The sequence below is a fragment of the Pseudorasbora parva genome, chromosome 12 (genome assembly GCF_024679245.1).
Source record: "Pseudorasbora parva isolate DD20220531a chromosome 12, ASM2467924v1, whole genome shotgun sequence".
Lineage (NCBI taxonomy): Eukaryota > Metazoa > Chordata > Actinopteri > Cypriniformes > Gobionidae > Pseudorasbora > Pseudorasbora parva.
The window spans coordinates 10931801-10953823 of record NC_090183.1 but is presented as its reverse complement, the minus strand read 5'-3'; the positions used below and the strand labels follow the sequence as shown (position 1 = coordinate 10953823).

At 36.5% G+C, this 22023-nt stretch overlaps 1 long non-coding RNA gene across 1 annotated transcript; it reads left to right on the top strand.

The window, feature by feature from the left end:
* Positions 1 to 3959: 3959 nt before the first annotated feature.
* LOC137093481 (uncharacterized) lies at positions 3960 to 6727 on the top strand. The gene is made up of 4 exons (XR_010908471.1): positions 3960 to 4321; positions 4864 to 4956; positions 5484 to 5605; positions 6324 to 6727. It is a non-coding gene; the product is annotated as an uncharacterized lncRNA (long non-coding RNA).
* The last annotated feature ends 15296 nt before the right edge of the window (positions 6728 to 22023 follow it).

Below are 22023 nucleotides of genomic sequence, written 5' to 3'. Positions count from 1 at the left end.
AAAATAACTGCGCTCAGCATGAAACAGATGCATTAAAATCAACTGATAAAAAATGACCTCTGAATATATGGTCGTCAGGAAAAAAAAAAGCTTTTGGTGGACACTATGCCTATACCTCCATTTGCAGTGGACTTTGCTCTTTAAAACTTTGGGCATTGTCCTTTAAAATAATAGGTTCTCTTAAAGGTTCTTCATGGAACATCAATGCCAATAAAGAACCTTTATTTTTAAGAGTGTTGTATGCGCACACACTGCACAAAGATTTGCCATCCATTAATCCATCCATTATCTCAAAAGACAGCATGTAAATCATTCTATTTATCTCTAATGTGGCTTGCAGTGAACAATGGTAGAATGTCCTTTGAAAATGACAAAACAAAAGCAAATTGTGTTGATTTTGGGCCAGCTTCAGTTTAAATAGGAACCTACAGCATCCAAATGCATGATGAATCTGAAGGCTGTATTGATTATAGAGAAAGCAGATTGTTTGGCTATGAACAATGTCTGGCATGCTGCTGATAGTCTAGTCAGTGAGAGAAGAGGAAGCAAGAAAACAGGAAGATGCCCTGTACATAAATTATTTTATAATTTGTTAAGCCCTATATGACAGTTAAATTCAAGAATACAGTGGCTTCAAAATTCCCATTTGATATAGGGCAATTTAATTTGTGTAGTAGAATAAAACTGGAAAGTCTTGAGTAATGTTAACCACAAACCTTATTTTATTCATAATCCCTAAAACCTATAACCGCAAAAGTAAATTCCAGAGAGAATCCATGGCTTTAAAATGCTGATTCTCTTTTGCATTTAGGACTACAAACTAAACAGCTCTATTGAATTTATTTTTTCGCTTATATAATAACATATAAATCATGCATAACTCAATTCTCTTATATTGCAGTTCAGACCTTGAACCTTACATTGCAGCGGTTACTACTGTGTCACTTTCAAAGAGTGCAACACATTTTACATTTAGTTAAAAACACATGAAAGGCATGTCGCTAGACTCTTTTTACCGAGACACAAGCCTCTGTGAAATATCACTGTGCCCCAGTAAAACACTGATAAATCCTTGTCTGACAATGAAGATTATACTATTCTAACCTGATAATAATTTTTTAACTATCGATCTAATCGGTCGAAAGAGTTTTCAAAAAGGTCAGAAACTGTTCATGACTCAGCTTGAATAATTTGTACAGTTTACTATCGCTGTGTTGTGCTGGCTGTGTGGTAGTAACAATCGATTGGTTGCTGCGAAGGGTTAGTTCACCCAAAAAGGAAAGTTATCTCATAAATGACTTACCCTCATGTCGTTCGACACCCGTAAGACCTCCGTTGATCTTCGGAACACAAATGAAGATATTTTTGTTGAAATCCGATGGCTCAGACATGCCTTCATTGACACCAATATCATTTCCTCTCTCAAGACCCATAACGCACTAACGTCATTACAAAGCCCATCTCACTACAGTGGTTCTACAATCATTTTATGAGGCAACGGGAATAGTTTTTGTGAGCAAAAAAAACAGCTAAATAAAATAACGATATAGTGACTGGCCGATTTCAAAACAAAGTTTCGAACCATTATGAATCAGTGTATCGATTCATGATTTAGATCACTTATGTCATGTAATTTCAGCAGTTTGATCCGAATCATGAATCTATGTGAATCAAACTACATACTCAACTTATACTAACCTGAACTCTACACTACACTAACATAACAATTAACTGCAGTCTACTAATTCTCTAATGCCCATTACATTACATTTTTTGTAATGCTCTATGGCCTTGATAATAGCATGTCATTTTCTCCCTCAAACTCCCTCATTGCCACCTGCTGCTTCTGCTAGTGATTGCTTTTAGAGGGAAAAGCTGCCCATAACTGCTGGTCTAAGATCTGTTTTCTTCGTAATAATAGTAATAATATTATTAAAGCTGCACTGTCACTTTTGCGTCCGCTAGAGGGCACCTATTCAAAATAAAGGCGTAGTTTGATGAAGCCAAGTTTGAGCTCAGAATCTTGGGACATGTGGTCTTCACCTCACAGCCGGTGGAAAAGAATCGGGATAGGACTCGGGCAGAAATCATGTTGATGGATGCAGTTATTAAAGTTACTGTAGTATGAAGCAGAGCAGGAGTTGTCCTCACTGGGCCTTACTAGTTAAAAAGGCTTATATATCGGCCAAAACATGTTTTTATTTATATCTGTTGTTTTGCACATGTTTCTGTGATGGGTAGGTTTAGGGATAGGGGTTGGGTTAGGCAACGTGATCTCATGAAAATACGTGAGTATTTTAAGTTACCAGCCACCGGCTCCCATAAATCGTGGCATTAATATTGTTTATTTTATATCCAATAGTCACATCAATACATGTTTTCAGTCACATTTATTAAATGCATGTTACTAAGTTAATCAACCTAATATAAAATAACAGAAAATATAAAATAACATTTTGCTCTCGTGACTTCTGCTACAAACTCATTTCGGATGACTAGATAATGTTAAAAGAAGACTGAATTTTAAAACCGTCAGATGAATAACATTCTTGCCAACCATTTTGCAGTATTTAGCTTGTTGTTTGCTGTGAGACATAAAAAGGCATTTTCTCCTATTCAGCAACTGGCGATCACAAGATACACCAAAACACAACATCAATTCACAAAACACAACACTTTATTCGTTCGCTGTAATCCAAATCGTTAGAATCCATATGTTTGCGAGAAACAAATCCATTAGCCTTCCATTAGTCTTCATCTCCTCTCAGTAGCGCGACGGTAAACATCAAATCTCGCGCTCGTTGTGAATTCAAATTTAAAAAACGCGCCCTCATGAAGCGTTACGACATGATTTACGGCAGTGGCATCGAACGCTCATTGGCTCTCGCCTGCTTCGTCACAGATTTTGACATGCCGTGTTTCAGTCGATTTGTATTTGAAATGGGAAACGCGCAACTTCACGGAGAGAAGCCAGATTAATATTTTCATTGATTAATAGCTACACTCTAAAAAATGCTGGGTTAAAAACAACCCAAGTTGGGTTGAAAATGCACCGACCCAACAATTGGGTTGTTTTAACCTAATGGTTGAGTTGTTCTTACCCAGCAATTGGGTTGTCTTAAGCAACATTTAACCCAACCACTGGGTTAAAACAACTCAACCACTGGGTTAAAACAACTCAACCATTGGGTTAAAACAACTCAATTGTTGGGTCGGTGCATTTTCAACCCAACTTGGGTTGTTTTTAACCCAGCATTTTTTAGAGTGTAACATTCTGCTCTGTACCTCATACAAAACTATTAACGTTATATACCACCATAGAGGACAGCGACTGCAACACATCTTCATTTGAACTACTTTTGGTACCGCTTTTGAAATTTTTGCAATAAATAAATTATTGTGAGTACACTGGTCTGTCTGTTATGCTTTGATTTATAACAGTACGTTGTTTTAATAAATGCTAATGGGTAGGTTTAGGGGTAAGTGTAGGATTAGCCGTTCAAAATATTTTTTTAATGCTATATTGTTATCAAAATCGTCATTTTCCAACGTTTTACCTTTTATTTTCTTTATGTTCTGTATTAAATTGGTAGGTTTAGGTTTGGGGTAGTGTTAAGGGATCGTACATTAATCCAACACAGTCTCACCCCTACTCGTCAAATGTTGCCGAACGGTCAAGGGACCCTGACGTCAGCTGTTGACGCACAGGGTACCCCTAAATCGCCATTTTTCGACGTACTGGGTAATCCACTGATTTCAATGAGAAACCTAGGACGTCATAAACAGACGTGTTGGGCATGTGAATGTTATCGTTATGATGGAATATATTGGTGTATAATTTTTACATTATGACATGTTGGAGTGTGATTCTCAATTTAATCAGCCAGCACAATTGTATTTACATTTATTTACGCTACGATACACGTTTGAAACAGCAGTCAAACCCCACCCCACCCTAAACCTACCCATTTGCGTATTATATGATATAAAACACAGACTGTAACAGACAACAGGCACACTTTATTGAAAAAGTCCAACTATTCCGAGGCCAAACGATTGAATTGTGTGAAGAAAAGACCCAAAAGCAATCACCGTCTCTATCCGCGCCGCGCGCCGCGCGCGCCCCGGCGTCACACTGAAGACGCCACAGGTAGACCCCTCGGCGTCACGCGATGGACGAACTGGGAACCCAATTGCTTTCAGTGGGAAACCTTTGGCGTCAACATTAGACGGCAATTCTATCAGTATGAAATCGCGCTGAAGAAGTCTCATTCAGAACACATCGCGATGTTTGGCATCAGATCACGTGTGCCACATGTTGGTGAGTAGTCATACATATTATGTCCTAATATTTGATATAAAGTATTTTCTGCTTGTCGTTATCGATCATGTTCAGTCACTGCATTGTATCTGTCATCATCTCCACTGAGGCTTTGCATTTCTTTGCTTTCTAAATAAACACACCTTGCTAATAGGGTGATTAAACACTGTCACGTGACGTGCTATAGACCTTTAAACATTTGTTAATATTTAATAATAATTACTAGTGTAGTTCCAACGTGGGATTTGTAGTAGAAGCACAATAAAAAAAAAAATAATAACAAAAAAACACTTGTCATGCGTTTACCACAGTATTGGTAGTTTTAATGTGATATTTGTTGTAATTAAACAGTAACCACAACAATTGATATTTTTAATGTGATATTTGTTGTAAATAAACAGTAGCCACAACAATTACCATGCTTTAAATGCATTTTAATGTAAAATCCAAATATTGTTATTTAAATAGTATACTTTATAATGCTATATATTATATATTATGACTTTTTTCTCTCTTTCTTTTTTTTTTTTTTACCTGAAAAGACCAAAAGGGCCTCTCGGACTCAGTCAACCCATTCTTGTTTGTGGAGAAGTAACGGAGAAAACCAAAAGCTGCAACAGCAAATATTTGTAATGGTATGTATGTGTTGGTTTGAACCCTTTATCAAACATTTTATTTAGCATTTGTTGTTACTTATTCTTACAAATCCCATATCTCAATCAGTAAGAACATATTCCCGAAGTCTTAATAATTCACAAGATTTAACAAGTTGTCAAATTCGTATGATTCTCGTACATATAGCTCTGAAAAAAATGAAGAGACCACTTAACATGGATTTCTAAATGTTAAGTGGTCTCTTAATTTTTTTTCCAGAGCTGTATTTGTATATGAAGAGTTCAGATGCAAAAGCCTCAAAAAGCCACTTCGGTCACATGACATCAGATATTCAATTATTTTTTCTTAATCAGATCACTTGCACTGTTTATAACGTCCCGTTTGCATGTAAATAATTTATGTGATCACAAAATCAAGTGAGTTATCTACATTTTCAAACAAATTCTTATGATATAGCTTGCTATTACATACTTTTAACTGTCTTAATTTATATGTTTTAAAAACAATAGTATTTGCACAGAGTAAATGATACTTTCTTGTTTTACAGAAGAGAAGAAAGACCAGACCTTATATCGAAGCAAGCTAAGAAAATAAGTCCTTTGTTTAGGGTGAGGAAGGAAGATGGACATCTTGTGCCCGAAGAAGACAGAAAAGTGCGCAAGTCCATTGGTAAGTCTTGTATTGAAGCGATGCTGTAATATGTAGTACAAAATTTGATGTTGATCTCTCAAAGGACTATTCATTTCAACAGGGATCATTCTTTCTACTCTGATAAAATACGTACCATTATTCATGTCTAAATATTTTAATAACTCCTAAAATAAGCAAATGAGGTTCTGTATCTTGGATTTATTTAAAATGGTAAATATTTGTTTTCCCTTTTTGATACAATTATTATTACACTTTTGGCCTTCAGTTCTTAAAAACTGCACCGTCTGTTTGTCTTAGATAAAAGCAGACAAGTGTGGGAAAAAGCATTTAGTTGTTATAAACTCCATGTATTTCTCCATTGTTTTGTAGACCATGGATGGTTCTGGGTAGCTTTAGAAGATAATGAGTTGGGACATATTAGGAATCAAATAGTAAATGTTCTTTGAATTATGTGAAATATCTGGTTAGTTCTTTCTAAAAGATCTACTGTTTAAAAGGTTGCTGTTGATATGGGTAAATTAGTTTTTGTTCAGTACTTGGCTAATATTATGGGCTGAAATATTATACATAATGCTTCAATGTGTATATTATTTTATGTACTGACTGCTGCTTTGTAAATTTAAATCAGGAATCGGCATTTCTGCCCATTTTGAGGTGGAGAGTTTACTGAAGAACATAGGTTAACCTGACTGTACATTAAACTTAATATGAATTGTGTTTGTTGTTTTACTTTTAGACCAGGACTGGAGAACGCCGGATTATACGACTTCTTCCTCTGGTTGAGAAAAGGCTACACAACATCAGTGATCACATCATCTGTACATTGATTATACTGTAGGGTACAAGTGGGCGAACTGTTTAGAAGAAGAAGAACTTGAACATGATAGAGGGAAGAGACAGAAACCAGTCTAGTTGTAATAATGAATCATTATTTTCCAACACTATATCAAATCTGTTTTCTGTATCATAGTTGACTGGATGGGATTATGTGGCACTCATTTGTGTGGCTTCAGCAGCTGTGAATGGATTAATATGATGTTAATGTGTTTTTTAAAACCCATTTTTATTTATCTTGAATCTTATTTGACTTTATTCTACTTTATCAACTGTATACTGTATCCTCCAATAAAGTGTTGAGTGATAAAGTATGGTGAGTATTGTGTATGGTGTTTGGTACAGTAAATACACATTCAACAAGTTTATTTAGGTTATCTAATTAATTACCAAGAATATTTTTACTTGAGAAGTAAACATTTTTTATCTGGTTATATTATATTTGGTACAATGCTCCAAAAAGTTGTATATACTTGCATGCTGTGACAAGTATGTCAGTTTTCAGTGAAATAAAGGGAAGGATTACAAACACTTCAAGCTTAACTGAAGATGATCCATGTTGATCATTCTGGTACATCTACTACTGCAATAAAAATTAAAGCATGCACATTTTCGATGCCAGGTACGTGAAGAGGGTGTAGATGAAATTGTGACAATGTCTCTTGTTATTTTACTTAATGGTGCATGGTCCTATATTTAATAGTAATAATGAAGTGTAAATAATATAAATAGTTTTTGTTTACCCTGGAAAGTGGATAATGGCAAGTTGTTGCAGGTTCATCCATTATATTTATTAGTGTTTATCCATAAAATAAAAGAAAACGTAATAATTATTATTTTACAACATTTCTTTCAAATATTTCTGTATTTCATCAGATGGTCTTACAATATCAAAACCTATACACAAGCATGACGTTAGAATAGAAAAGACAAAATACTCTGATATTTAAATGTGACTCAAAGTTTGTTGTCCGTGATGAGGAGAATAGATCTGTGTATGTTGTACTGCCCTTACACCTCCAGGGACCCAGTAGTGGCCCCTTGAAGAGCAAAAAAAAAGCATATTTCAAATGGCTTTAACTCAAAGTCTGGTTAGCGTATCACAGAGAAAATTGGCAGGACAACTGCATATGCAATGTTTACTAAATAATGTTGGCCACAGTTTTCAGACATATATGGAAAGCTGCCATAAAGGTTTTTTTAAAAGTGCTCACAGTAAAATATACAATTTCAGCTTGGCCCTCATATATGTCATATAGGTTTACACAATGAACATATTTTAATATCCAGTTGTCCATTAAATATGTTATTTACTTAACATTTATTGTTTCATTATGAAACCTTTTAAACTACATTACCCATATATCTGTCATTGTATCAATGCAATGGGAAACATGGCGCTGTAGTTCATAGAAGTGTGCAGAAATGCTTAGGGTTAGGGTTGGGTTCTCAGTAAAGGAGTCATTTCTCACAACATAGCGACACTTTATAGTTAGCTTAACGTATTACTGACGTAATAACACCAAAACATACTTTGTAACATGAAACGCCGTTTTATATGAGTTAAAACAGATAGTCCAATCACAGCGCGTTCTGCGATAAAGTCACAGCCAATGACAACCCAGCTGAACAGAGGCGTCACACTTACTTGTCCATTTATGGTAAATTATATCACATCTCATCCGGTTCAACTGAAGGGGTAGATTCCTTAAAGAATTAATATTTAGGCTAAATATTATATTTATTATAATAAATATTAAATATTATTTATTCTAAATATAGGCTAAATATTTATTTATTCTAATTAAATAATAAAACTCACATTTTAAAATGAAAGTCTTCTTTGTGTGGTTAAACTGATGCATAATAAATATATTTGAAAGAGAATCCTTTTTCTATGCAATGGTCTACAAGCATAAACTTCTTTAAGCCATCCTTTACAATCTGAACTCTTGGAATTAAAACAAATATAACAAAAGCACAATGAATGCACACAATTTTGTAAGCATATTCCAATATTTAATGTCAAACAGTTTAAATACAAATGTAGTGCCCATATATATATATATATATATATATATATATATATATATATATATATATATATATATATATATATGCAAAAAAATAACATTTTACATTCTAAACTTTAATACTATATATTTGCGATTATTGTTCACTTTTATTGTAACTAAATTAAATGGCAATTAAAATAGTTGATGATTATTGTAAATGTTAACCATTTTCAGTAAGAAAATACTTCTATAAAGTACATTCATGTTACAGTTACATTAACAAGGTAGTGATATAATGATAGTGAAATAATGATAGAGGTAGTTATGGTGGACATGTACTTTAGTGACCATTGTAATAAAAGTTTTAATGAATAATTATTGATTTCAAAAGGTATTAACTCTCACTATCTTCATTTGTTCAAACAAACAACAAATGCAGAAATATACATTGGACTATAGCATCATGAAGTCAATGCATGACTAGAACTAGTGGATGGCAATAGATATGTCCTTCACTAAATCTCCTGATGATAAAGGCATAGGCAGACATCAAGAACAGTTTATGAATATTGGTTCTGCATATATCAAAGAGATCATAAGACTCCACAGACTCCACATGAAGACTTTGAGACACTGTGACAGAGCAAAGGGTGCACTTCACTGGACATGTCCCATGTATGCCCAAACAACAACACCCAAAAACACTTATGAAGTGGACACCACCAGGAGGACGCACGAGACAGGGAAAACCAAGGAAGATATGAGACAGATGTTTCACGAAGACCTCAATGCCGGTGTTCCATGAGAAGATGTGAAAACGTGGCCACAGATCGAATATGTTGGAGGACACATGTTGCCCAATGTGCCCAGGACAGGACATGATGATGATGTTGTCAGTTTATACATAACTGTAGGATTTATTTCTGTAAAAAACGATGCATAATTAAATGTTAAATACATTTATGTAATAAGTTCACAGATATGTGTGCATTCCCATTATTAAAAGTATATAATAGCAAGCTATATCATATGAATTTGTTTGAAAATGTAGATAACGCACTTGATTTTGTGATCACATACATTATTTACATGCAAACGGGACGTTAATAATAATAAAAAATAATTGAATATCTGATGTCATGTGACCGAAGTGGCTTTTTGAGGCTTTTGCATCTGAACTCTTCATATACAAATACAGCTCTGGATATACTATACTATTTAAATAACAATATTTGGTTTTTACATTAAAATGCATTTAAAGCATGGTAATTGTTGTGGTTACTGTTTATTTACAACAAATATCACATTAAAACTACCAAAAATATTAACAAATGTTTAAAGGTCTATAGCACGTCACGTGACAGTGTTTAATCACCCTATTAGCAAGGTGTGTTTATTTAGAAAGCAAAGAAATGCAAAGCCTCAGTGGAGATGATGACAGATACAATGCAGTGACTGAACATGATCGATAACGACAAACAGAAAATACTTTATATCAAATATTAGGACATAATATGTATGACTACTCACCAACATGTGGCACACGTGATCTGATGCCAAACATCGCGATGTGTTCTAAATGAGACTTCTTCAGCGCGATTTCATACTGATAGAATTGCCGTCTAATGTTGACGCCAAAGGTTTCCCACTGAAAGCAATTCCCAGTTCGTCCATCGCGTGACGCCGAGGGGTCTACCTGTGGCGTCTTCAGTGTGACGCCGGGGCGCGCGCGGCGCGCGGCGCGGATAGAGACGGTGATTGCTTTTGGGTCTTTTCTTCACACAATTCAATCGTTTGGCCTCGGAATAGTTGGACTTTTTCAATAAAGTGTGCCTGTTGTCTGTTACAGTCTGTGTTTTATATCATATAATACGCAAATGGGTAGGTTTAGGGCGGGGTGGGGTTTGACTGCTGTTTCAAACGTGTATCGTAGCGTAAATAAATGTAAATACAATTGTGCTGGCTGATTAAATTGAGAATCACACTCCAACATGTCATAATGTAAAAATTATAACCCAATATATTCCATCATAACGATAACATTCACATGCCCAACACGTCTGTTTATGACGTCCTAGGTTTCTCATTGAAATCAGTGGATTACCCAGTACGTCGAAAAATGGCGATTTAGGGGTACCCTGTGCGTCAACAGCTGACGTCAGGGTCCCTTGACCGTTCGGCAACATTTGACGAGTAGGGGTGAGACTGTGTTGATTAATCAATAAAATGGTCAAAGGGAAATTATATAGATATCTTTATGATATAACAAAAAAAAATGTTTTTACCAGTATAAAGTTTTGTATTCTTAAAAAAAAAAAAGATTTCATGATGGATTCGTAAATATTTTACGTTTTTTAGCCGTAAATACTACGTTTAAATGTTGCAAATACGTCTATATTTTACATTTTAGCACTTCTCCAAACGTACTAAGACGTACGTTTAGTCTCTTTGAAAGTAACGTATTAATACCTACGTATTAACGATGAGACCAGGCTGGGTTAGGGGATAGAAAGTATCATTAACCTGATATAAAATCAATGGAAGTCTATGTAATGTCCTCACTAATATAGTGAAACAAACCTGTGTTTGTGTGTGTGTGTGTGTAATTGCATGGTGCCTGACAGATTATCCTTTAAATCCTGTACATTTATCAATTTAAAGTGTCTTACGTGTGATTAGACACCTGGAAGATTTATCATTACAGTGATTTAGGCCTGTTGGAGAACAAAGCAATGCTGTGTTTTAGTAAGACGCTGACTCAATCTGATTACTCCTCACTTACATCTGGGCTGCTGACAAATACAGGTGTTTGCCCTCATCAATACTTCCTTCAACTTTCTGAATTATTGATTGCCCTGAGCTCTGTCTTATTTTCTTCAGCCAAACATCTAGCTGGATACAGTTTTAAATTCTTTGAAAATTGTAGAAAAATGGTAGTTACACCGCCTATAGGCTCATAATAATAATGCACTCTTTAAATAACACAAAAAAATACTTTCAAAAAAAGAAAATTTGTTGCCTCAAAATAGCAACGTGCCAACAATGTACCTGAACACACATTGTTTTCAGACCAGCACGCCCAGGGGCGCAAGTGCATTTGCTATTTAAACAACCCGGCGCAGGATGTGAAAATAATAACCATGTCAGGCTGAAACTAGCAAAAAACACTTGACGCACCTACCGTCACATTGCGCCAGTTGTACGATTGGGCCCATTGTGTGGCAGCCTCAACGAAGGAAAAAAACTAGAATTCAATTATTACTGTGAAAAGGCCCCGTTTACACCAGGGACTAGATGATGATGTAAATGATCCGCTTTGAAAATACCATGTTTTTTTTTGTGTCAGCTTTTAAAAGCAACTTTGTGACGAGCAGCTGGCGCTAATATGCAATCACACCACTGGCCTCATGCCGATCTCTCATGGCTCTCGCCCGCCCTGCTTGTCACAAACATGAACTCTGATTTAGATACCAACTTTTCCATATAAGGCTACCAAATCCTGATTATCTGTGTGTAATAAAGTTCATAGATGGGAAGGAAGGAGGCGGGAACCGGCGAACATTTAACAACTTTTATTAAATAAACAAAACGAAAGTAAACCGCGGGCAGCTCCTCACGGACGACTGCCCACACATAACAAGACATAAACAAAGCTCAACATAAAGTCCAGGCCTGGTCCTCTCTCATCCTTGCAGTGGCGCCACCAGGGGGTGGCCAGGGGTGGCCACGGCCACCCCTGGACAACCCCTGGCCACCCCACTGGCCACCCCGCTGGCCATGGCGTAGGTTTGGGGGGGGGACGCTTGGTACTAGTCCCAATCAATATTTAGAATAAGCAAAATGACGCGTCCCGTATCAAACCAATACGGACGCGATGCACAAGATTGGGTTTTAGCGGCGCTTTGCTGCCATAGCGACGGAGTCTCGAGAGTCGAGAGCATGCGCTGGAAACTTGCGCGGTTTTTAAAAAACATGTCGAGCTCGCGTCCACAGTTTGAACGCAAGAGGATTTCCAGATATAGGGCTGAATAAAAAAAAAAGGTATCATGAGTGGGTCTGTCCAGTAACTTAAGATGAACCTAAGACAAACTGCACCCTTTGCAGAGAAGCATTTCAGTGTCTCAGACTGACTGACTGAAAGCATGCGATGACAGACACATCCGTGAACTAAAGGTAGGCCTATTGTTTTTTTAATGGATAATATAATATTCCATACATTATGAGAGCTTGGCAGACTTATTTTTCTAGACATTAGAACGGTTAATTAATAGATTATAGCCTATTAATGTTATCAATTTATCATTTAGCAGTTTGATATTTAAAAAATATTTAGATTAAAATGGGACAAATAATTACATAATAATATAGTCATAATAGTAAATTAATAAAGAGGATTAAACATTTTTGAATTTCAGAATTGTCTGTAAAGTGGTTACTGGTTCAGAATGACTGCTTAAAGAGACAGTGCACCCAAAAATGAAAAATCCGTCATAATTTCCACACCCTCAAGCTGTTCCAAACCTGTATGCATTTCTTTATGTAGAATACATATGAAGACACATTCCTACCATGGAAGTCAATGTTGCCCCCAAAGCAAACATTTGGTCACAAACGTTCTTCAAAATATATTCTTTTATGTTCAACAGAACGAAGAAACTCATACAGGTTTGGGACATCATGAGGGAGAGTACATGATGACAGAAATTTCATTTTTGGGTGAACTATCCCTTTAAAGTACACCAATACAGGCTACTAAAGAGATCTTTAGAAATAAATAAAATAATCAAAAGTAAAATACTTTAAAATGTGTTCTGTTGCAAGTTTACATACTTGATTCCATGTTTATTGTTGAGCTGCTGTCATTGTTTCATTGTCACTCTTATCACTCTTTAACTGCCTAAGTTCATTAATTATTTTCAAAAACGGATTCAAAACTGATTTGGAAAAAATAACATACACACAAAATAACTTATTTTCAATATAAAAAGTGATTGTGGACTGGATATTTTTTGACCTTTTATCACAGTCTTGGACATGTCAAAGATTAGTAACAACAGCGGCTCTGATGCATTGTTAGTTTGTGTGCAGCATCAGATTTAGATTTTTTTAATCCCTCATTTATATGCAGTTATTATACTCTATACAAATGCCAGAAACTAAGCTTCTTTTTTTTTCTTCAGCACAGGCCTATCTAAAGGGGTAATGGTGCCACCTGGTTATCAACTGTAAAAATTACACATTTTACCTCTTCCCAACTGGGAAAACCACCAACAATCAAGAATGCATGATTGGTGTCATGGCTTTCCAATAATTTTTTTTGGCTATAATGGAAGTATATATTTGTGTGTTTTTTTTCGTTTTTTTTTTCAAATCCGTTTTGAAAATCATTATGAACTTGGAAAATAAAGAGTATTATTATTTTGGTACTGGATAATTTGAACTGAAGAGCCTCATAAATTAATAGACTTATTAATAAACTTTGCGCGCTCAGACAGCAACAGGTCAGCTCATGCCCGTCAGTCAACAGTTTCAAAAGAAGTTAACGTTAGAAGACGAAGACTACTGGTAAGTAAATAAGTAAAAAAATATTTTTTTGTAAAAGACGACGCGGAATTATGTGTCGTGACGTGCTACAGGCCGGTTTACTACACCAGTAGAATACAATTCTGAAATTATGGTTTCTAGTTTTGGTGTGCCACCCCAAGATTTTAAGTGGCCCCATCTGGCCACCCCTATGAAAAATTTCTGGAGGCGCCACTGCATCCTTGACTGGTGTCGCTCGTCCTTAAATGCCTCCGAGCTCCCTCATGAGAGGACTCGAGACCGGTGTGGCTCGCAGGTGACGCTCCTTCGCAATCACTTCCCCGGTCTCACTCGCTCCTCCCATGTCCCTCGCTCGTTCACCTTGCCACACTGTGCTCTCAGAATACATATCAAAATATGGTCCACATCTTTTGTCACACTGTAATTTTTTTGTTTTGTTGGTTTAACTTTAAAAAAAGTAAGTAACTGTCACAGACACACCAGGCTCCCACGTCACAGACTCACAGTGCACGCTCTCACCTGAGTACTGATCACCCACACCTTCAGCTCATCATCACCACAATCACCAGAAGCACAAAAGGCACACACACACACACTCATTCACTGTCCGGTCTCATTTGTAAAAGGTACTTACCCTTCTGCTTACTTCAAGGACTCCTTCGATGTTACTTACCTATCTCCAGCGTCTGCTTCCTAGTCTTCAGCGTCTTCCAGTGTCCAGAGTGTGTGTGTTCCGTGTCACCGCCAATCGCCTGATCTCCACGACAGCCATCTGCAAGTACACACAGAGTGTCAACCCAGAAAACCTTCACAGACAACCCTGCACATCAGCCAAATCCCTCAGCTGCACTACTGTTCAGTCTACTGGTTCTCACAATTAACCTGTTCACTTTACCCTCTGTCTCCGTAGCTTCTGTACCATAACAGTAACATGATTCCCTTAAAATTTTGAGTTGATACAATGAAGGAAAATGGTTTAATATCGAAACGCAAAATATTATTGTATCTGAACCACATATAAAATGTGATAAATCATGAAAATGTGATGATGTGCATCATCACAAATAAAACACACACAATAACCCAATATGCTTACAAACTCTTTTAATAATATTTGAATAAAGGTTGTCGATTCTAAAAAATATTCATTGCAATACATTTTTATATAAATTCATTGCAACTTAATTTCAATGAACTCAAAATTCTAGGGCAACCAGGTAACTTATTTTTTATATTTTTTTATGGGGACAAAAAGCCTTTTTGTTTTTATTGATTGTACTAAAATACTTTCTACTTTCTGCACTAATCTATAAGTGCAAATAGGCCTATCCAAATGTTGTACCTATCCATCCATCTTCAAATTTCATGGATTTAAATTTTTTTCCACCAAAACTTTTAAACAAGGCTTTGTTAAACCAACAATTATTTTTTTGTTTCTTTTAAAAAAAAAAATAGTATTTGAATAATCAATTTCAATTCTGATTCCTTACATTCAAATTGACATCCTACAAATCTGTATCCTATATATTTGCTACCTCAGTTCTACTTCTATTTAAATTCAGGAACTGAATTAAATTAAATTCTAAATGGCTCATTCCCCTGTTACTGCATGCTGAAAAAGCACAAAAAGAAGCTTTAGTCTCTAACGTGGGTTATCGGATCACAACATTTCTTTGAACCTGTACTTCTCCTTGTTCACTTGGGATTGGGTGTTTAAGTGTAAGTTTGTGACACTACCAAACTTCTGGTTGGCGATGAAATGAAGACTGTTGGACATTTGATTACACAATTACTGGACTGACACAAATATTCATGGAATCAAACAGTATTTTCATGGTTTATTATGAGTAAGTGAGAAAAGCACAGGGCTCTTTTGAATTCGATTGATTCTATGAAAAGTCCATAAACACTTGAATCTGGTGATCCGCATCCCTTCGTTTAGAGTAAATGTGCTCTCTCATGTTTGAGAGTGGAGTGCTTGCATTGCTTCAGTCCGTTTTATTCTCTCCTGGCCTCCTCTTTCCTCCCTTGAGTGATGATTAGCATGCTCGCTAATGCCTGCTAATGCACTTCTCTTCACTCAAGCCCCTTATCCTGCTTGCTCCTGCGTGGGTCTAAATAAAGACGTATTATTGAGCTCCCAATATCACCATGACAATCATTGGCCAGTGCTATCGTTCCATTAGCGTTGACAACAAAAGACAGGAGCAGTCTAATTCATCAATCGCCAAGCATCACTTTCAGGGAACTCGTCAATGGATCGTAGCCCTAATGGTGATCTCAGCTTTGAGCTCAATATCATCAAGTTGGCATTTGTGATTCAGAGCTAATGGAAATGTTGCAGTCTCTGACCGAGAACGACCTCAGGAAGCTATTGTCTGCTATCGCTAATGATAACGATGCTAGTTCATGTTACAAAAGAAGGTTGAAAAGAAGGGCAAAAGTGTCATGCTTATTCAAACTAGTGGATGTGCATAATTTAAACCAAGTGGACTTTAAATGTAACTTTTTAAAATGATTAATTTGTAGGTTTAAATAAGAGATGTTTGTCTAAAAATTCTATGGCAGAAATCATTCGTTCATATAGCTAAATTTGGTCATTGTGATCACTAATTGTAAAAATTAAGGGTCATTTAAAAAAAGAAGAAAATAAATGTAGATTCTAATTTAGCAAGGATGAATAAGGTCTTAAATTGGATGAAGGATAAATGTACCGTAGTAAAAGCATTTATAATGAAATGTCCTTAGAACTTTCTATTCATCAAAGAGTCCTTAAAAAAATATATCATAGTTTTCACAAAAAAGCAGCACAACTTTATTTATTCATTTTTTATTGCTTACAAAATATTACTTTTTGAAGAGGTGATGAATTGAGGGATGAATTTTCCCTTGAGCTTTTGATGTATAAAAGGTCATGGTAATATAAAAATATCCTGTAAGTTTCAGAGTTGAAAACTTCTTTGTTAGTCAAAGAAAAGCTTTTATAGACACCAGGCTCAGCAAACAATCCTGTGCTTCATACTGATGTCAGTGCGTGACTAAACACCGTCTCTACAGAATCTACAGCGCGTCTAATCCAGTAGCCTCGCCCACCGACTCATGGAGGGCTTGTGCTAGCTGGTCAACAACAATTTCATGCTGAGGAAGATTAAGATATTGCGCTATTCCTGGTTGTGGAAGAACACAGTCGCTGCATAAGCTTTCTTCTGATCCCAATATTAGAAATGAATGGTTAAACTTTATTTTTAATAAAGTTCCAGCTCACGTGGGGACCATGTTCAGTTCAGTTCACAGCAGAATAGTTTGTAAACAAATCTCCAGTCGATGCTGGATTTGGATCTGACTGGAATGGTGCAACACACTTATGTGAGTAAAACGTGTTTTATATGTATTAGTACTGCATTGTTATAGACTGTTTTGCTTATGTGTACGTGTCTAACAGAGCATACCTTTAGTACGCTGGACTCAGACATATATGGGCCAGGGCTCGCAAAGCCCGCAGGCCGATGAATCTCATTATATTCCGTTCTTGTTCTGCTATTCTCTCTCTCTCTCGTTTACATCTGAAGGGTGGCGCGCGCCAAACGTGTATGTGTGTGCGCGTGGGTCACCCTTATATCGTCCGATATAAATAATAGTCCAATCAATTGCGTGTCGATGAGAAATAAAACTTGTGTTTGTTTGATAAAGACGTTTACGAGCTCTGTGATCGAGAAAATCATTCTGGTTGTTGCTTCTCCCTCATTCTCTCCCCTCTCATGTCACTGAACTTACAGCGGAGCTTAAGCTCATTAAATATGCAAATCTTTTCCAATCCTAGCCGAGGGCGTTTACTTCCAAGTCTCCAGTGCGTCACGCCCATCAAAACCATTCAGGAGAGAGCCTCAAAACCAGTGTAGAAAATAGCCTATTACTTATTATTATGATGTTTTTGAATGTAAAAACCACACGAATGTCATTAGTTGACCTCAGACAACAGTATAAAACAATTTTAAAAAAGCCAGTTCATAACACCTTTAGCAAAAAGCTAGTAGGAACTATAACAAGCTTCTTCCTGGGTTGGTGACATCAAAAACCCTAAAATATACATAAACCCTGCCCCAGAAACACACATTAAGGGTGGTGGGGGGTTATGTACTGTATTTAATTGCAATACAGTACATAACACAAATGCAATAGCATGTCATAAAAGCAAGATGACAACATAATTTATAACCGTAATTCAACTAAAATACACCTCTATCTTCATGCAGCATATATTCTCTGGCTCTGTAGGTATTTTATAACAGTTGAAGATTTTTAATCACATATCAGCTACATAAATTCATCAACTAACTATTCAGAAACACTGCTGCATTCTACATAAGCCCCTTTCACACTGCACGTCAGACCCGCAATATTTCTGGAACATTGCCGGGTCGCCTTCTGTGTGAAAGCAACCACGTCCCGGAATTGATTACCGAATTGAACCCGGGTCAAGGACCTAGTAACATTGCGGCATTCGACCCGGGACGAGCGCTGTGTGAACAAAAGCCGAAACTAATGCCGCATATTAATTACTATTGCCGTTAATATTAGTGATACATGTCATCTATAAAAGAGTGTACAAGAGAATTGCAATGCTGACAAAGAAGCCTTATTCAGTTGCCTAAAAACATTTAAATTTGAAAAAAAAAAAAAGATTAAATGCTGTGTTTGTGGTATACAGGCGTGGATCAGCTGCGCTCGGCAAATGCGGCAAATGTGTAGCTACATTTTCTTGAGGTAAAGGAAATGGGATATTTTGGTTTGCTATGGACAACGGTAACCAGAGTGAACAAGCAAAATACAAGATTTCGCAAATGCGTTACAAATACCCTGGGGCTAAGCCCCCCCATCTTCCAATCCTAGTGACGTCCCTGAGTGCGTGTCTTAGGCCGTGTGTCCACTAAAGTGTTTTTAGCCAGCTGAAAACGCTAGGTGCTCAGCTGAAAACGCCTCGCTGTGAGTGCTTGAGAGCGTTTTGGTAGGCAGCGTTTTTTCTCCTCAGTTGAGACTTGCTTGTTGTTATGATATGGAAAATCCGCGGATGTCTTCCTAATTTCACAGGTAGTTTGTTCCTGTATTGATTCTACATTGTATCTGCAATTTTATATAAAGTATTTACCCTGGCATTTGTTTTAAATCATTTTGTTCCGTTATTATTGCTTGATGTCATCTGCAGACGACACGCAGAATGTGGCGGTTGGTCTGTGTTGTGTTTGTCCCGCCCCTCCTCCACTGTGATTGGACGGCTGGGTGAAAAGTGACAGTGATGAGCTCTGCGTTTTACTCAAAGTTGAACATTCTTCAACTCTCGGCGACCAGTAAAAAACACTGAGTGCTTAGCGTGTGAGCGTGAGATACTCGCTCAGCGCCTCGGTGTGCTCAGGCGTTCTAAAAATGCGGAGCTCTCATTTAAAACAATTGAAAACACCAGCCAGCAGTGTGAAAAAACGCTTTGGTGGACACGCGCCCTTAGTGAGGTAATCGGAGCTGCTAACACAAGCTCTTGAAGCTCCGCAGCTCATTTGCATTTAAAGGGACACACACAAAAACTGTGGGTTATAATAATAGCTATACACTCTCAGGCACAATCACAATTTGTTTGTGACTGACATAAAGTCTCTGCTCCCTCCCTTAGGAAACGGGGGTTACAATAGGTAATCTAGACGTTCTATTTCCTGACTGGTTCATTGGTTCATTGTGTTCAGGTTTTCCTTGTTTAGTGATTAATCCATGTGTGTAATTATCCTTCATGTTCCCATTCTCTTCCAGCTTAGTCTAACGAGTTCACTGGAGTCGAGCAGCAGTAAGAACCCATGTGCTGTTTATTAAACATAAATGTGAACTAAAACCCAAAACCTGAAACACATGCTTTAAGTCAGACGCTGATCGATCTGGTTTAGCAGACCAATAATGTCTTAATTCAATTAAGTGTGTACTTGATGGTTGATGACTAAGTGACTGTGTATACAATATCAGAGCTAAGAAAATGGCGGAAACACTTTTAAAGCTTCGGCCTCCATTAAGGTTAACATACAAGTACAAACTAGATAGTGTCCATTTAATGTACTTAGCTATTTTGTCACTATAATACTTAAGCTGTTGAGTTAGAGCCAAAGGCAAGTTCCATCTTCGTTCAGCGAGCTGGGCTGGTAAGTGAAGCAAGCTAATGCAATTATGAACTCAATTAAGTCGCAGTAATAGCGTTTCCATGAACGGGACCTGCTAATCCCTTGACTGAAGTGTCTGATAGTGGAAGGCAGCAGTGAAAAAGTGACAATGGGTCTCATTTAACAATCATGAATACATTCACACAGAACTTGTTCTGCATTTTAAAAAAATGCAAGAACTGCTTCTAATTTGTCTATTGACATTGATGAAATGCACTGCATGTCAGAAGTTTATGCAATGAAAATGGGCATAATTTGCTCACCCTAATATTGGAAATATTTTGATATTAGCTGTTCATTTTGTTCTTACATTAAACATGTTCCAATTTTGTATTAGACTACAATGGCTTTCATTTAATGGACAAAAACACATTGCTTAAATTATCTTCTAATGTGTTCTTATCACTCAATGGATTCTATTTCATGTGGCCTAAATAATCGCCAACACACAAAAAACTCTTTAAACCAAAAGATCTCATGTTCAATTACAAATACAAAGACAAACTTAGATGTTTAGAATCAGACACTCTGTGTGGACAGGCAAATTTCCTGTTGCTGGTACATTGTGTTCAAGATATTATGTTATGTTATGGTTGTGCAGTATACCCTTATATAAAGATAAGAATTGAATTTTTTTTTGGTATTATAAATGTTCTGTGCATATAAGAAAGACTTATATGAATAAGTAGAGAACGAAACAATGAAGTTTATTCATAGTATACTGTAAAAAAAGAAAAAAAGAAACCATATTAATTAAGTTAAATTTACTTAAAAAATGGCAGCAATGGGTGCCAAAAATTCACTGTAAAAATACAGTGGCAATGTTTCCATTATTACAAAATGGAATATTGGTGTCTGTATATTTCACAAAGTGATGTATGTTTACCAATCTACTCAAATCTACCAAAATCTGATTCAAATGGCCGTCCATAAAACAATAAATACTTCCATAAAACCATCAATTCTTGATGGTGCAGAGGGTTATACACAAAAATAATCATCAAGGTAACACACATCGCACAAAAATAATGCAATAAATATTAACTAAATAACAATAAATGTAACAATGTTATTACATAATCAATCACACAGGGATTTTTGGGAATATGCTGTTACTGTTTTTCACTGTCATTTTAGTTTTTTTTTTTTTTTAGCAAAAGCCATAAATGACAAACTATGACAGCAATTTACAGTAAAATCAGAATGCTATGTTAAACCATTTACAGCTTTTCGCAGTAATTTATACAGTTCAATTAACAGGTTTTTACTGTAACAATTTTACAGGTTACTTTACAGTGTAATTGAGCTGTGCAACTTATTTTGTTTGTAAAATGTATCAAACAGCCCTGAAAAAGCTTGACAGAAAAGTCTGGAAAACTATTTGTTTACACTTTTCACATCCAGAAAACAAAGCAGATGTGACAAATGCAATAGGAAGTCTTGATGAGGCGCTCAGCATGCAGACAGATATTGCTTTTGTTTATCCGTCCTCTCGCCATCAAATCGAGGCCTTGCTTGAAATACCACAATTTAGGAGATGTGAGAATTGCTGCACATCAAACGCAACGGCTTCCTCTCAAACCCCCAAAGATCTAAGAATAGAGATGAACAAATGCAGAAGACACAGAGCGGATCTTTATACACACGTCCTCAAAGTGAATGAGACCTCCAGTGTCTATACAGACTAGAACAAATAGGTTGCTCCATAGCCCCGAGAAATCTCCCATCAGACACCTCTCCCTTGGAGCAGATCACATGATTAGCCACATCTATCACAACGACTTTGTTTGTGGGCAAAGAAATAGCAGTTTGACTTAATACAATTTAAACACATGAGAGAGGGAACCGA